A 19,473-nucleotide genomic window follows, 5' to 3' on the forward strand; every position below is an offset into this window, starting at 1 on the left:
ACTTCCCATCCGGATGGCTACCAGGTTATCGTCGAACCCCCTCTGGGCTCGTCGGACCACTGTCTCGTCCGAAGTACAGTGCCGGTTGCGCGTTACTCACGACCTCGTTTCGTGGGCTGCCGCCGAGTGTGGCACTACAGGTCAGCAGATTGGGATGGGATGCGGTCCTTCCAATCGTGCTACGGACTTGTGCTCCCGAGTTGGCGCCGGTCTTAACGCGTCTTTTCCGGCAATCCTATGCATTCGGCGTCGTCCCGAACTCCTGGAAGACTGCTTTGGTGCATCCGATCCCTAAAAAGGGCAACCGCTCAGACCCGTCCAATTATAGGCCTATAGCCATCACCTCCTTGTTCTCCAAGGTAATGGAGTCCATTATAAACTGCCAGCTCCTGCGGTACCTAGAGGAGTACCAGCTGATTAGCGACCGCCAGTACGGTTTCCGTCGGGGTCGCTCAGCCGGTGATCTTCTAGTTTACCTTACTCATAGATGGGCGGAAGCAGTTGAGAGCAAAGGGGAGGCATTAGCAGCCAGTCTGGACATAGCGAAGGCCTTCGATCGCGTGTGGCACAAAGCGCTTCTTTCGAAGCTTCCTTCCTATGGGCTTCCCGGGAAATTATGCAATTGGATTACCAGTTTTTTGGCAGATCGGAGCATCAAGGTCGTTGTCGACGGTGCATGCTCTGACTTAAAATTCGTCAATGCTGGTGTTCCACAAGGCTGCGTTCTATCACCCACTCTGTTTCTTCTGCATATCAATGACTTGTTGCAAATCAGTAACATTCATTGCTATGCAGACGACAGCACCGTAGACACCTCATACACCGGCCGTGCTAATATTTCTCGGGAAAACGTCGAAGAAAACCGGAACAAACTTGTATCTGAAATCGAGTCTTCGTTAAACAAAGTCTCGAACTGGGGTCGGCTAAACCTAGTTCACTTCAACCCCAAAAAGACGCAAGTTTGCGCGTTAACTGCTAAAAAAACACCATTTGTCGTATCTCCACGATTCGAGAACATTCCGTTAGCCGCTACAGCTAGTATCGGAATACTTGGCGTTGATGTTTCGAGTCTCGTTCAGTTCCGCGGTCAATTGGAAGGCAAAGCCAAATTGGCATCAAAAAAGCTTGGTGTGCTCAGCAAGGCAAGACAGTATTTCACGTCGGCCCATCGTCTAAGACTATACAAGGCGCAAATTCGGCCTCACATGGAATACTGCTCTCACCTCTGGGCGGGTGCTCCCCAGTACCAGCTCCTTCCATTTGACCGTATCCAACGTAGAGCGGCTCGAATTATCGACGATCAAGCCCTTTCCGATCTGCTTGATCCTTTGGCTTTGCGTAGAGATGTTGGATCGCTCTGCATCTTCTACAGAATTTATCACGGGGAATGTTCCGAGGAATTGTTCGAATTAATCCCGGCTGCTGAATTTCACCTTCGGACATCTCGTCAAAATTCCAAATATCACCCGCACCACCTAGATGTCCGAAAATCCACAACAGCGCGATTTTTAAGACATTTTCTGCCTCGCACAACCACTCTGTGGAACCAGCTTTCGCCGGCGGTTTTTCCGAACCGATACGACTTGGGAACCTTCAAGAAAAGAGCGTACTCTTTCCTGAAAGGCCGGCAACGCACCTGCAAGCCCCCCGGTGTTGCAGATGTCCATGGGCGGTGGTAGTCACTTTCCATCAGGTGAGCCTCCTGCTCGTTTGCCACCTTATGACATAAAAAAAAAAAAAAAATAAAAAAAAAATAAACAGCTGATCGACAAACGCTTTGAGCGTCGGTCAAACACATTACGATCAGCTGCTCGAACAACAATAATTTTAATTACTTGTAATTAATAAGATGACGTCATACCGAGAATTAATTTATATTGAATCTAAGTTTTAAAAAAAAAATCGTTTTTTTTTTTTAAATTGTTTATAAGAAGTATTCTATTCGTCCTACCTATAATTGTTTCATTCAATAACATTGAACTAGGGATATCAGTACTCGGTAATGTCAATTAAAATTACAATGTGATATAATAAATGTACATTTGCAAAGGTGATAAAGATCGCAAAAATTTCGATAATTACCTTATTATTCGGTAATAATTATGAGTAACATGGATGGATTTGTGTGAAAAACGATATGGTTAGAAAGAATTTTACTTGTGAGATGACGTCCGACAGAGAAGTATGGAAGAAGAAGACATGCTGCGCCGACCCCAAGTAAAATTGGGATAAGGGCACGAGGATGGTGATGATGATGAATTATTAGTAACACAATAAATTTTATCTGATAATAGTTTTATCTGTATTGGAATAGTTTTAATTATAATGAAACAGTAAGTATCCCACAGCTTTGTAAGCCTCCTTTACTCCAGATGAGAAGGCTTGGAACTTAATACACCATGCTTTAGTGGGTTGGATATATATATATATATATATATATATATATATATATATATATATATATATATATATATATATATATATATCCGTATATACATACGTAGATATTTTCCGTTCCGATTTTCTAAAACGGATTTAGACTGATTTTTATATTTGCAATAAAAAAGTAGTTTTAACATATTTTCCGACAACTAGCGACATCTATGAATGATATATTAAACTAATCACTTAAATAAAGATTTTTGTTAACAGTCATACCACTTGTATTAAATTTCCTATGCGTGTTTTTACATTTAAATATAATTTAAACTGATTGTTATGATTTTACAGCAATTACAATGATTATTTTAATATATCGATTGAACATTTTATGTGATAGAAATATATAAAGTGTGACCATCAACGCCATCTATTATTAACCTCATTAAACTCAACAAATATGAGATCAGTGATGTTGGTAATCAATAATGTGTTATAATAACCTTTTTTGTAAATCAATTCTTAACAGTAACTTGATTTTTTTATCAATTTTTATTCAATAATTCATTATCACAATCTCTTACATATATTGGCTATATAAACCACTTCATTCGATAACACTGGCTCACTGACTGTTGAAACCAGATGATACCATTACAAAGTGTTATTATTTGGCGGTAGAATCATTTGTTAGTATGTATTCATCAACAGGGTATCATAATAGTGAACTCAGCACGAAGCCCCCCCCCCCCCCCCCTTCCGTAAAAACTTTTTATTATATATATTGTACGTATTTATTATATTTTTATAATATTATTATTTATTTTATTTATTAATAATAATATTAATTAGATATCAAAGTAGATAAAAGCTATCGTATTCATTATTTAAAATTAAAATACAAAATTTCTTAACAATATATGACGCACACTTAAAAAAACTCAATTACAAATATTGATAGTATCAATTCCCATTACGTCTTAAGCTATATACTAAACTATTTATAATTTAACTTAACGAGTAATGTATATATTCATACAATAAATGTCAGAGCACTCATAAGTTAGGGTAATCATCCATTAAGCGATTTAAGTTACGCTACATTTAAAATAATCACACCAAATACAAAAATCAACATTACCGTTGATTATTACAAAAAATAATCTTTATAAATAAAATGTTCGTCTCGGGACGCCCGACAGAAGTGATAACTTAAATTAATCTAAGTTGAACTATAACTGTATTGAAATTGTTTAACTTGAGAAAAGCTTAGGTTATTACTTAAATTTTACGTATGTTAGTATGATAATGTAAGAAAAGGTTATTTATTAGGTAATCAAATATTTTATTGATTACAAAAATATATTTTATTCTTAGTTATACATTCAATTCTTGAATAAACATTAGAATTTTGTATTATTTTACATTATTAGTATCATTATTGCCTGTCTACCGCTGCCGTATGCGTAAGAGAAAAGGAAGCCAGACAGACTGGCGCCGTAACGCGTTACGTAACGAAGCGGTTTACCCTCCAAAAGAATGAATCACTAAAATTTTTTTATTTTTAAAATTTTAAAAAGAATAATAACAATAGTTTTAGTAAATAACGTACAACGTTTTATGTAACTTCTTATGTCTTATGTTCTAATTGTTTAGATTTACATTACATTTTACATTACATTAGCAGCCTGTAAATTTCCCAGTGCTGGGCTAAGGCCCCCTCTCCCTTTGAGGAGAAGGTTAGGATCATATTCCACCACGCTGCTCCAATGCGGGTTAGTGGAATACACATGTGGCAGAATTTCGTTGAAATTAGACACATGCAGGTTTCTTCACGATATTTTCCTTCACCGCCGAGCACGAGATGAATTATAAACACAAATTAAGCACATGAAATTTCAGTGTTGCTTGCCTGGGTTTGAACCGGAAATCATCGGTTAAGATGCACGCGATCTAACCACTGGGCCATCTCGGCTGTTAGTTATATAAAGCGCTTTATTTTCTGTTAATTGTAGTCTGTGTGCACGTATAAATGGCTGCTACCACTCAGCAAGACCTCTTATGCCTTAAGCGAGACGAGGATAACATCTGGTTACGTGTTCCCAATAAAACTATGTACAAAAACCCTGCCTCCTAATAATGCCCAAGCCCAATGAAATCAACCAAGAACTTTTCTTTGTTCCTCAACATCATCATACACATTCTAGCCGTGTAAAGTTGGTTTGTTTAGCTAGTACATAACGCTAATACAGCTTAATATATAAATCAATTATATTTACAATTTTGCAACAAATTTTATAATTCTTTGCTTCGTAACGTTTTTCTCTAAATTATGATTTAGTTATTTTGTACTTACTATGTCCTAAACAAATTTAACTAACTTTCGCTTTGATAAATCAGTCAAATCAATTCGCCTCGTTGGTCTAGAGGCCTGATATGAGGCCGCATGTCGGGTGGATAAAAGTTATTGGGTTCTTCTATCGAAAAATTCTCAGTAAAACTCCTGTGCCTGAGAAAGTACGTAAACCGTTGGTTCTGCGGCTGAACCGTTTCTGATCGTGTCGAATTATCCGTCTTCTTTGAATATGAGAGTGAGCAAATAGAGTTCACTTGTGTTTGCACAAACACTTGTGCCGGTAATTTGTCCTGTGTAGTTCGCTGGTCTCCATTGAGATTGGTCGCCGCGGCTATAATCAGTCAGGACGACATTATTGTTATTATTATATAGTATTATTTATTTAGTAATGCTTTTATCTAATAAGATATATAATAATGCTAATGATTTTGTGATGATAATGAATGTATATCAAAATGTATCTTAAAATAATAGTTTAAAAAACTAAAAAACACAGCTTTAGCACGCACAAAAATTTACAAAAGCAAACCCTTTCATTTAATACCCATATCTTGGACGTCCGCCGTATTGGATTTAAGTCACGTGACTATTTTTTTCGTATTCCTATCAGCAAACCCTTTCATTTGATACTCATATCATGGGGGCAGATTTCAAACAGCCAGTCCGCCATCTTAGGGAGGCCGCCATATTGGATTTGTAATGATGTTTCTTAGCTAGTCATGTATTGTTATCAAAACTCAGAGCGTGTGCAAAATCATCATCCTAATCGAAGACCGGGAAGTGGGTCAATTTAAGATTCCAAGATTTTCTTACATACATAGTTATATACAAGTATATATACATATATACAAGTGAAACTAATATAAGCGTGTTAAAAACAATATTTGACTATTAATAAACAAGATATTAATTTCGAATTAATTCATATCAAATCACACAGAAATTCAATATCACCATCAAAAGCGAAATATCTATTTAAATTAACACATACAGCTGAAAAAATCCTTTAAGTGGACGACATCCTTTAAACATTGTCAGACTTTGCCTCGAGGCTCGCGCTAACGACTACACCTCTTCTTTGCACTTTCCTCGCGAGTGTACTCGAACATTCTGTACCTGCCTGTACTTGTTTAAATGCCTTTTAGATTTGTTTGGTTTGCATGATTTCTGCTTGTTTGCCAACTTTGTGCTACGCGCTTCAAGTTTTAAGTATAGAACACTTTAAAGTTCTATTGATATTTTTGAAGCGCTGAATCGCTTTTAGGTTATAATTTAAGTATTTGATGTATTTGTATGTGGGTAAGTAAAGATCATTCAATTGAAATTCTTAACTATCATGATATAAATATTAAATTAAATTGTAAGCCATGTCTGTACATATAGTCACACCGCAAGTTTTTATTAAATAAACCTTATATTACTCTTATAAGCATATAGTATACAAGTGCAATCAATCCTTATTAAAAATTAGCACGAATATTATTAATCTCAAATTTTTTATGTAATGTACGTACATAGACTTAAAGTTAAAATGCCCTAAAACCTAGAATCAGATTCTTATTTAATTTTGGGACATACAAATAATTATATACACTTCTTTGTACACACATATATATATAGATATATGTCATTTTGTTTGTCTTTATAAGTATACAACGTGCAGGATAAATATTTACCTCTTCGAAGCTACATATAATTAGGGAAATCTCTACAAACGTCAAGATAAACGAAGTCACGATCACAGCTAGCTTTTAAATAAGTGCCTTCATCAGTCCCTGTGTCAAGCACTCGCAATGATTGTGCTAAAACTCTTACCATTTATATATCATTGTTGTCACAATGATCATTGCAATTGCTGTAGTCCGAGACCTGCTCTCTTATATATGCCTGGTATTTGTCGCTATTTTATTTCATATGAGTAGGTAAAGTGCCAATACACTATTAGCATCGAAAACTAAAGTGGAATATTCCTTGTGCACGTAATTACACTGGCTTATTCACCCTTTAAACTGAAACACAACAATATTGAGTTTTTTCTTCTTAGTACTAGTATATTTAATGAGTGAGTGATACCACACTTGCACCAGGTACCTTAATTTGTGTCTATGATTCGTCTAGTGTTCGGCGGTCAAAAGAAACCTGAGTATGTCGCATGGAAATTTACCACTAACCCGCATTTCAAATCAAATCAAATCAATTTTATTCAAGTAAACTTCGCAAAAAAGCAATTTTGAATCGTCGATATTAAAATACTACGTCCTGTGATGGAACCCGAACTTAAATCCAGGCGTTTTTTTTTCTAAGAAGTCCTCTTTTAATGAACAATAAGATTCATTTATTTATTAAGTCTTAATAAACTTACAAAGCAGTAAAGTAAAGCTACTTTAGCAGAGAACAACTTCTCCTTAAATGGGATGGAGATTAGCCCAGCAGTGGGTTATTTACCGGGTACTTTACAATACAATACCATTCGGATGCTTTGCTCTATACACTAACGCTAATTTTAATATAATTTTCAACAACAAATAATATACGAAGAACCACATAATTGTGACATCATTAAATTGAACAGCATGTATAATAAATAAATGATACTACGGTTGATGCTAAAAGCTATATGACGCGTAATGGCATATATTAAATTCGCTTTGCGTATTACCTCGGTGTATTATTACGCAGCTTTAAGTTCTTAACAATATACTCGTAACGTTACATTTTATTATACATTATATAAATTATTTAATCTTTGTTACAGCTTGTATGTGTACAGGATGTTTTTTTGTAACAAAATCAATCTAAATATACTTTATTCGAGGAGGCTTTTACGAGGAATTTGAACGTAAAGCTACCGGTTCGTAATAGTAGAATAGATATTACCGAGGAGTACCAGCAAGTAACTCAGTAGTTTTTTTTTTTCATCATTGGAAATACAAAGTTATGTCAGTTAAATTTGAATAATATATCCTGCCTGGAAGTCAACATGTATCATGTCCACGCTTTTTCATGTTCAAGCTTGTGTTAAATATTATGATTTACTTATTAATGTTTCTTTTTAAATGATTTGAATTTATGATCGGCAAAGTTAAAAAATATCTGCAGAATTTTATTAAAGAAACGAACACATTGACAACTAAATTATTTATCTTATATTTTCACAGTAGAAAATTAAAAATAAAAGTATAATGCTCGTCTTGCCTTTCCTAAAACCTCTACTGAGCCTTCTTCCCCGCTTGAAAGTGGATGGGGGGGGGGGGGTATGTGGGACTCGCCGGTGCCCAGGACGCCGAGTGCACTTATTATAGGCAATGTCACATATCACATTCTGATGAAAATAGCCCTACAGAACAAACGCGGGAAATGTCAGAACGTAATATGCGACATTTCATATAAAAATATGTAAAAATATATAATACGTAGAATGGCGTATCGCATTAACGCCATATTATACGCCGGTTGTCAATATTTCACGAGTGAGTTATGAACTCTTACAGAATCGCACTTTTATTATCTTTACGGCCAAACATTTGTAATCTCATCAAAATCTACTTTACACAAGACGAAATTTGCTTTCAAGTGACAACCGATTGGAATTGTAGATTATATGCAGAAGATATAAATTCAGCTGTTACTCCCTATTATCAATCAAATATCTAACGAAATCATCAAGACAAGATGCTTTATATAAACGTGAACTACGCGAACTTGACTAGTACCTGATAAAAACTGGCTTTCTTGACCGATCAGTCATCAGAATATTCCGATAATATAATGCAATAGAAATAAACGGAATGGCGTCTAATAATACACTTTAGAAAAAAAATCAAGACTCATTCTTTATAAAATCCAATCTCGGAAAATGCGTTATCTTTTCTTCAGACTAAAAATAAAAAAGCCACAGTAATAAAATCCACTTAAAAATAAGATTTTCTAACGTCGAAACGCTCGCTTCTAAGTGAAATAGCCGCGGGGTGAATCTTTATTCTAAAACTTAAACAAGTTAAGCGTTCCACTACGTATTCTAGTAAATGTTGTTAGATTATATAAATGGAACTTACCTTTACAAATAACTTACATTTAAAAAACATTTTATGAGGGGCGTTTAGAAAAATTACAATATTTAGTCTACGATAGGTTTGGCAACACTAAAAAGTGCTAGTACAGCTAGTACAGCTCAATAGGAACTGTTTTAACACTGAATTACAAGTTTTGGGTATATATACAAAAATATCAATTTCAATAATAACTTACAATCACAGTGAATTAAAAAACTGTTCTCGTCAACTTCTTTATAAGCCAGCTTGGTAATATTTCCATTTTAAATTTAATTATGAGTACTTATAGTTTTGATTAAACTAAATTTTGTTACATTTTATATGATATACCAAAAGTGGAGTTAGTCTTTTTTTTGTACCGTCTTCTTCATTAAATTGGATGTTATTTGCCAGTAATTGTCTGTCTGTTGTATCACTAGTTTTTATATTATTTATATCATAAAAGCGCCACTAACTTTGGAAACTAAAATGTTATGTCCCTCGTGCCGGTAGTTACACGGGATCATTAAAATGAAAACACATCTGTACCACGTATTGCTGTTTGGTGGTGGAATTTGTTTTAGGGGCTTGCACAAAGGCCCTACCAGCAGAAGAAATTTTAACGAAAAATTATCAAATACTCTGTTTCCATGAACTTATCTAAGAAATCTACCTAGATATTTTATTACAGGTGGATACCAATAGTTCTTTTCATATATCTTTATATATAAAAGCACAATACCATTCACCGATTAAACACGAAATCTCTGAAAATATCAAAAATGAAATTTGGCACGTAGGTTCCTTTTAGGATGTAGACATATGCTAATCCGGATATTAAGAAACTCCATATGATAAGAAACTCTCTCACTCCTAACACACACATCCGGATATTAACAACACAATCTAAGGGGGTAAAACTGGGGCTGGAAGTTTATGTGTTATAAATTTCGCGCGGGTAAAGTCGCAGGTTCAGCTAGTATTATAGAAAAGTATAACTGCAAAAGCAGACTGGCGAGTGCTCCGCATGTCCGTTCTCTTGATACCCTTAAAAATGCACTAAAAACTTACCTTATATCTTAGCTACCCTAGAAAATTTCGAACAAAACTTTTAGTTTGAAAAAAGAAAAGAAAAATAACCGTTTACCAAGTATATACGAAGCCACCGTTACTATCTAACCCTATCGACATATTCCAAACTTTATCAAACTAAGTTTAAAATACCCATAAGCCTTGTAACTTTTCCTTAAACATTAATAAGTCCCATAAAAGGCGATTCGGTTCGTCATATCAACTTGATTACTATTTCTCTGGAGTACAGGTAGGGAATAGATCGCACGTGCCCCGGCTGCGTAATTACTTGAACAATTTTCATATTAGCTTAAATAATACGTTGGGTTTGTTTGGTACAACTTAAAGACTCAAGCGAGTTATTCTTAAAATAAAATAAAAAAAATAATTAAATATTATAATAAATATTTTACTTTGTTAATTATATATATTTATAATATGATTGGTTTAGAAAGTCAACTAAATATCAATTTACACTTTTTAATTTGACGGTAAACATAAACAGATGAGAAGTTTCATATAAAATATATATGGAAAAATTGGAAGAAGAATATGATATGATTGTGTCTGGTGAAAACTAAATATCTTGGATGAGAATCTCCTTCAATCCACATTAAGGTAAGGTAAGAATAAGCTACAAATAATCTCTTTATTAACACACTGCTATATTCTGTTAAAACGCTTACGCTCATGACTTAGGTAGATTTCAAACTCTAAGCGTTTCGAAGTTAGTGCGGGCGTAAGTTTCGGCGCGTGCTCCGCTGTGCTACGTTGCAGCCTGTATTGTAATTACTTTAACTACCTCAATATGCGCCACTTGAGGTATTTCGTACATTATACACCTATTCCAGCTGGTTGAGGTCTGGGAGATCGAATCTCATGCGGTACAATATTTATGTCTTTGAAAACTTTTTTCATCATCATTAATATTCAAGTTTATCTAGTAATTAATTTTAGTGCAATAATATACTAATTTACAATTTAAAGATGTTGGAAATTTTAAATATTTTTAATTAATCGAATCGATTTAGGATTCTTTAACGTAATCAATGATGTTTTTTTTTATTCTAAATTATTTCGGTCACGACGATTATTCTTAAGAAGGATCAACTATCGGCGAAGGACATATTACATAATGCATCATTGTATATGCAATTTAATGTAATTTAATTTTCACTCTCTATTAATTTACCCTTAGTACCGATGGGGTACATATGTCATAGAATTTCAAAGAAACAAAACACATGCAGGTTACCATGACCTTTTCCTTCACCACCGAGCCTAATATAAAAAGATAACTCAAATTAATCACATGAAAACTGAGTTTTACTTACCCGGGTTTGAATCTTTGCTTCTACCTACTGGGACACGTCGGCAGAGCATATATTTAAACACTACGTAAATATATGCTTAGCCAAAATCCAGCTCTTAGATCAACATGAAATACAAAAAGTCTGAAACATTTCAGTCCGATATGAGAACCATCCCATACTTCTAAGTCTTTTCACAAATCAAACGTAATTGGTGTAATTATTCTCGAATGTTCGAAAATTAGTGAATAATTTGATAAATTCGGAGATGTTAATCTTCATAATTCAGAAGTTTAAAGATAACGATCGAATCGGAAATTTGAAAACTTTTAATGATTCACGTAGAAATTGGTCGCGATATTTTGTGATGTTTTTATTCGCATGATTTCGTTTATTAAGAGAGCATTGACTGTGTTATGAGTATTGTACAAAAAGAAGTATGGTGTTTTGATATTGTATTCAAAAAACCATTGAAGTGTTACGGAATTTCGTAGTAAATGGTGTCTTACAATTTTTTCTGAAATTAACTGTTTTTTTTTGGATATTTACAAAAGATTTAGATCATATATAGTTTAGCGCTACAAGGATTGACGGTTATTATACAGGTTGCCCATTTGCCTATATGCTTTTATTATGTAAATTAAAAGAACATCTTTTGGTTTAAATGAAATACTCTTTGTTGAAATTGCGGTGCTACGTTTTGTTTCGTTTTAAAAGACTCGATTAGTGAAACCATCGTTGCTGCATTAAGTTTAATGATAATAAATAATTATTATTGTGTATTTAATACACCAAAAATAAATTATTTCACGGCTTTGTGCGAGCTGTGGAGAAATAAATCGCGATTGAAGAAATCTGCATATGTAAAATGAAAATGTGCCAAATATTAAAAAAAAATCGTGAGTATTTGTTCAATTGCAATAATAAGACGAACTAATAATAATAATTTACCTACTATTTACTCTCAAAATTAAGTCAAAACAATATTATATCAATTGGCTTACGAAAATATTATAAGCCACATCATCATAAACAAAATCAGTTATATTAATCAAAAGCATAGCCACCCTTTCCCTTCCACTAACATAATATCCTTGTAAATATAAATAGTAAGACCTAATATACGAAATAAAACTTCCGTAAAGAGGAAATTATAAAAGAGAAAGGAAGTATGTAGTTGTTTTTTATGTAAAAAATTACCATCGCATCCTCACATATCAGGATGTTGGGGAGCTATTTACGAATTTTTCCCGTATCCAGGGAGACGAGGGCGGTACGAGGAAGGAGAAATTTGGAATTTAATGAAGGAGATACGTAATGGTTGAGGGTAATGACTCCCCGGATGATACGACTCCGCTAACAGCGCGCCACGGGACACCATTTTTTTTCGGAACGCCGTCCGTCTTATAATGTTCTTAGCTTTATATAGAACTTTGATAATATTTTTCTTTTCATTTTACCATTTCAAGATCCAGGAAAAAACAACGTGGATTAAAAGATAAGTAACTTCGAGTTTGTATTTACATTATTAATAGTCGATTCGATTCAAGAGTATTATGAAGAGCCTGTGGAATTTTATGAAAATCGTAATCGCTTCATTTTTTAACACTGATTCGAATTTAACCATCGACAAAGTGTGCTTAAGAAAGTAAGAGTTTTTATTCAATATAGAAGCGTAAAAACTTTCTTATTGATTGGCAAAAATCACCGGTTCGGAAATAAGCGCCTCGGAATTAAGAAGAACTGACGAAAGAAACTCAGCGCGATGTTTTTTTTATCTCACATTTAACAATTAATGGTCTCATTACAATAACAAAATACTTTTATTTTTATTTTTCAAAATAGCTCAGGGGTGATGGTTTTATTCCCAAGGTATGCAATCGTCTAATAGACTGTACTATACTTTAATATACAAACTTACCTTTACGATTCGTTTAAATAATTTTTAACGTAAAATAGACTAGGTGAGATACGCAATATCAGACAATTTTTTCACGAACGCTGTGCTGCTAAGATTTTTTGGCAATATGTTTAAATTGGGTCCCCATAGAAGTGATACTATAGTCTATAGCGATACTAAATAACTACGTTGATTCTGAACATCTCATGCCACATCTCATCCCCCAATTAAAAATGAATTTATTTTTAAATATCTTAGCTCAGGAGAAGTGAATAATAGTACATTTTGTCTTTTTACTGTTTAAGAATATTCTTTTACATTGTCACATATTGAAAAAATACTTTTATCAAAGAAGTTTCACCATCATCAAATATATCATTATTATTTATATATATGGCAAGTCATTTATATAAGTAAGGTAAAAAGGTATCAAGAATAGATTCTTGAGGGACCCCATACTAACTGAATCTCCAGGATATCTCTTTCCATTTATACCTAACCTCGGAATTCTGTAGTGACGTAGATTCCTAACCGATTTTTCATGTTGCAAACACTCAAAATTTGTCCGAGACTCTAAAAATACTTTAATGACCTTCAGATTATCTACTAGCATACTAGAATATTAGCATCGTTTGTCGAGCGACTCCTTGTAAGCCAAATTATTGATTGTGTAGTTTTTTGAATATCTCAAATTATACTGACTTTTAATTTAATAAAGTCTTAACTTTCAAAAATTTTGCGAAAGGTAGTACAGAGATGGGTCTATAATTATTGAAGTCTGATGTATTATAAAATTTAAAAAATTGGGATTACCTTATTAAGTTTAATAAGGTCAAACAACACTAAGAACGTCACTAAGAACACTATTGTTTAGTAAAGTCACAAGATAAGGTACAAATGAATGAACTACATTCACAAAGATCCCTCAAAGAGTTGTATCACAATATATTCATTTTAATGTTTATAACATACATATATCGTTAGTGAAAAGGGTCTTATATACAATTACGTTATAGCCGAGTCTGACAACTGACTATTTACTTAACAACCAAGTCAAAATAAACTTTATTCACGTAGGAATTAGGTTGACTCTTGAATAAATGGACCAGCGGCTTACAAATTCATATCTTCTTGTTTTTGATAGAGATTACTACCGATTTTTATTTGAATATTTTATTCTTTGTTAATAGTATAGTATTAAATTTCTATGTTTTATTTGTTTATTGCTAAAGCATGTTGTTTGGCTGTTATTAGTTATTGATAGACTTTATTTTAAACAACAATTAAGTACAGAAAATTACTAAGGTTTAAAAACTTAAAAACAACGAACGGTCTAATGATGAATTGGTCATTTATTTGGAACAAACCAATATGATTAATGAAAATTAAAAAAAATGGAAAACACAACTAAATGCCAAATTACAATTAAATTAAATTCAAATATATAATATAATTCCTTTGATTTCTTATTAATTATAACCAAAATACACTGAGTAAGATATCCTCATAAATATTCGCAATACATACGTAATACAAAAATTCCTCAATTAGGTAATTTTTTTTCGTAAGTTTCAATGTTTTTACACTCGGGACGGAAAAAGTTTTTGGACTATTTGATGTTTTATACGCTTCTGTCGCAATAAATCAATCATTGGAAAGTACAGAACATATCTCCATAAAATTATATCATATCATATTGATTTAACTACTACAATAGATCTCAAAACTAGGCATTCTGACATCGAGGTTATTAGATATAAATATCAAATTCGTATAATATCGTATAATTAATAAAAAGATCCTACATAAAACCTAACCCATAATAAAAAACGCTAAGCTAGGTAAATGGCGAATATGACCTTACAACCTTGGTTCTAAAGACGGGATATCTCTGGTGACCGTATTTAAGTTTAAGAGGCACTTCAACCCGTACAAATTTGAAACTTATATAGCATTGTGTAAATCATATTTTGGGTTAACGATAATTACGATCTGTGTTACGACCGGGACCAATAGCTGAACGCACTTAAAACTACCGAAATTTATTTGGTTAATTTCGTTTAATATTATTAAATACGATGTAATGTATTTATTAAAATTAGTATCGGCTTTACTTCTAAAAGATGTTTAGTGAGCGTTTAGATGAACATTGACTTATAACTTTCTTTAATCGGAATGCTATCGAGGGATCAAATGGTGAATGAATAATAAATATCGGACAACATCACATACATTACTCTGATCCCAATGTAAGTAGCTAAAGCACTTGTGTTAGGGAAAATCAGACGTAACGGTACCCATGACAACATAGAAAACTAATTAACCTTTTCTACATCGACTCGGCCGGGAATCGAACCCGGGACCTCGGAGTGGCGTACCCATGAAAATCGATGTATACACTACTCGACCACGGAGATCGTCAAGAAAAATCGTGAATAAAACTAGAGATTAGTTAACCACTATTCCAAGCTATAATTTTATTAAATCGAATATAAATTATACTGAAAAAAAAATCATGCAAGAAAGTACTTTTTATCATCGATATAATATAGTTTTATTTTCTAATAAATAACTTTACAATTTTCTTTGAATTCGACAAATAATTATTCTATAATAACGTACGCGTATATTTATATCTCATTTCTTAATATAAGAATAATCCTAAATTTTATTATAATCTCTTAAGAGGCGTAACGTAATGCCGGAGAGTATCGTTATTTTTGTTAAGATAATATCCTTAAAAGCCAACCCGCGACAAAGGCCTTCCCTAAATCTACAGCCCTGACTTCATATCATAGCGTTATAAGCACACCCTGTATTTATGTATGCTGAAATAATTTGCCGTAACGATTCCATCCGTTATTATTGTCATTCATGTAATATGATACTCTCGTACTTTTGAGTGCTCAAGGAGGCTGTTCTGCCGGATCTTAATAATAAGCCACTTATTATGTTTATTTTTTATTCTTGATTTTTTTTTATTCTATTGTTGTGAATTGTTGCTAAGGTAGTTAATTATTCAGCCAATGGTATTTTTTATGCAGAAGGTTTAAATCATCATAAGATAAAAATAGTGGCACGAGAAAATATTCTTAAGGCATGAAGAGCGGAAATGAAAAGGCGATTCGAAGAGGTTGTATATTTTTTCTCTTTGTTTTTTTGGGATTAAAAATAAAGTAAAAAACACTAGGTAGCTTCGTTTATAGGGCTTGTTACCAAATAGTCGTTAGTTTTAATTTTTGTTTCATATTACTGGTTGGTGGACGTGCGAATAAGCCACCTGATGGTAAGAGATGACCAATACCTATATTCCTTACATCGAAAACCCGCCACCAACCTCGGGATCTATGATGTCTTTAGTTGTCGATGTCTTTAGATGATTTGTGATCATTTGGATATTCACTGAACCTTCGAATCGAAATACAGCAATTCTAAGTATTGCTACTTGGCGATAGAATATAGATGAGAGACTGGTACTTACCCAGACGGGCTTGCACGAACCTCTACCTCCAAGTGAGATTAGTCATCCCAGATCACATAGTTGCCAATGAACTGGCACATTCGTATTTGCCAATTCATTATATAAAAATGGCTCCATTTTTAAACATTAATATATACATAATTTTAAAATTATTTATTTATTAAAGATATATATTTTGACAAGTACAAAACGTATCAATAAATATTTGTTAAACGACAAGTAAAATCCAAAAACATAAATAATTTCATAACAGTATCCGTGAATATAATAAAATAATTTAATCTGTGAAAAGAGGCAAAAAAATGAATATCGGCCTTTCTGGATTTTATTGGAAATTGAAAATCTATGAAGTTGCAATACAAGTACCCATTTTTATATATATATGCTATTTACCACCGCATCTATTGCGGTCATTTCTTTTATTTTATTCGGTGGCACCACTCGTTCGCCTTTACTGCTATCGAAACCCGTATTTGAATATATGGCTAGTCGTATTACTAAATGGGGCGAGACAATTCATAGGAGGTAGCGATTTTATAATTGTTCATGTTTCCGCCCGTGTGTGATCGTCCTGTGTCGTTTTAAATAGATTATTTATTTTCCATGAAAACCAACGAATATTAACGAACGCTTATCTATCATCTATATAGTATTTTATCGAGTAATAAATAAGATTTATTTATGAATGTTTTATGACATGACATTTAAATTTATTTTTAAACTATTTAAAAGACAAATCTCTATAATACGATTTGTATGTACATTTATATATAAATCTGATTTTAAAAAGTATATCATTCCTCGGGACTGTATTGACTTTTTGAAGTTGGAAACTAGGTATTGGAAATAGATAACGTTCACTCGTCTTGTCTATAAATTGATTGTCACAAATGTGCGTACCTATATTAGTTTGTATAGTATGCTAGATTAGGTCGCATTACATATCAAAAATCAAATTATACTTTATTCAAGTAGACTTTTACAAGCAGTTTTAATGGTCATTTAAAAAATATATTAAATGAAGCTACCGCCAGTTCGGAATGTAGATTCTACCGAGAAGAACTGGCAAGAAACTCAGTAGTTTTGATATTGATTAGTCACTCCAAACACGAGTCTTACACGAGTGCTACTGCAGAGCCTTGTCTATGTAAAAATGAACCGCTTAATCTTACAACTTGGACTATAATGAAGGTCCAGCGAAATGGTGTTCCACACAGTTTTCAGCAAACATTTGAATGGAAATGACTTTATTCAGATAACAACCGGGATTTTATCTTTCTGTTTCATGTTGCTGATCTCGTACAGCGGGTTTTAGATATAATTATGTACGAACGTGTTATTAACAAATGTGTCACGTATCGCCGTTTTACTGCGAAACATTTTTGGGATTTCATTGTTATGTATAAAATAAGCGTTGAGCATTCATTGATTTTCACTCACTTAATAAGGCTTTTTGCAAACCTGGGTAGGTACCAGTCACTCATCACATATTCTACCACCAAACATAAATACGTAGTATTGTTATCTTCAATCCACCAACCAGCATTGGAGAAGCGTGGTGGAATATACTCCAAACCTTCTCCTCAAAAGGGAGAGGAAGCCTTAGCCCAGCAGTGGGAAGTTTACAGGCTGTTAATGTTTTGTTTCGTATTGTTATCTTTCGGTTTGAAACATCCTTCAAAGTGAGGCAGTGTAATTACAGTACAGACACAAGCAACAAAATATCTAAGGTGCCAAGGTCATTGATGTCGCAAGAAATAGTGAATATATCTAAGAGCGCTAATGTCTATGAGCAGTGACCACTTAGATCAAAGCCCATACACCATTATTTTATATAAAAATAGATTGAATTTAAATTATAACGACTGATTTTCTTATCGATTTACCTCGTTAATATCATCGTTAGGTCACTGGCTTTAAATATAATTGTATCTTTCGAAATGAGTATTGAAAATTGTTTAATACCTAACATTTTTTGAAGACTATTAAATCTACGATAAAAAATTACGTATGAGAGGGTTTAAAAGTGTATTATAAATATAAATATAAATGTCTATTTAAATTGGAGAAATTATACAATATCTTCGTGGGTTATTAACGAGAATTAATAAATTTTTATGCATGGGCGCGTTAGTCCCGTTAAAAATTGAAGCAAAAATTTGCCCCTTGAAATACGTTTTCCACTAGGGAATTATTCACTTGCTTCCTATAAATGGTAGTCTCGTGTGATTAGCGTGCTTAAATGGGCTATTTAATATGAAAATTGTAACAAGAAAATACACTTATTTACTAGGAAAAAAAAACAACAAACGAAACAGAAACGTACATAATTAAATAATAACCTGCATGTTAACTTCAAATATAAATGACGAACTAGGAAATAAAAAATAAAGATATTATCTTCATAAAATTTACTGTAAAACAAAACAAATTATGTATATATAACGTTACCCCAAAGTAATAAAGGGCTTTGGGCTAGCCCGTCCAAGTAGGTACTACCTACTCATATTCTACCGCCAAACAACTGTGCCAAGTATTGTTGTGTTCCGGTTTGAGTGAGTGAGCCAGTGTAACTATGGGTACAAGAGACGGTAGGTATGCAGGTTTCCTCACGATGTTTTCCTTCACCGCCGAGCACGAGATCAATTATAAACACAAATTAAGCACATGAATTTTCTCGGCTCGGCTCGGAAAATAACCTAAATATACCAAAAGAGCGGTATTAGCGGATTAACACTTATAACAAACTACATGGCGTAAATACAATAAATAAAATTGATGATGTCATCCTGATGATGAAGTCGTTTCAATCCAGAACCTCGGTATCTGGTGCCGTATATCAAAGCACTAGACTAACCAGGACAATAATTATCAAGTAAAATATACAACAATATGTTTAAATAAAGGAAGAGAAATGACAACATTTATAATTTAATTAAAATCAA

The sequence above is a fragment of the Vanessa atalanta genome, chromosome 17 (assembly GCF_905147765.1).
Source record: "Vanessa atalanta chromosome 17, ilVanAtal1.2, whole genome shotgun sequence".
Taxonomy (NCBI): domain Eukaryota; kingdom Metazoa; phylum Arthropoda; class Insecta; order Lepidoptera; family Nymphalidae; genus Vanessa; species Vanessa atalanta.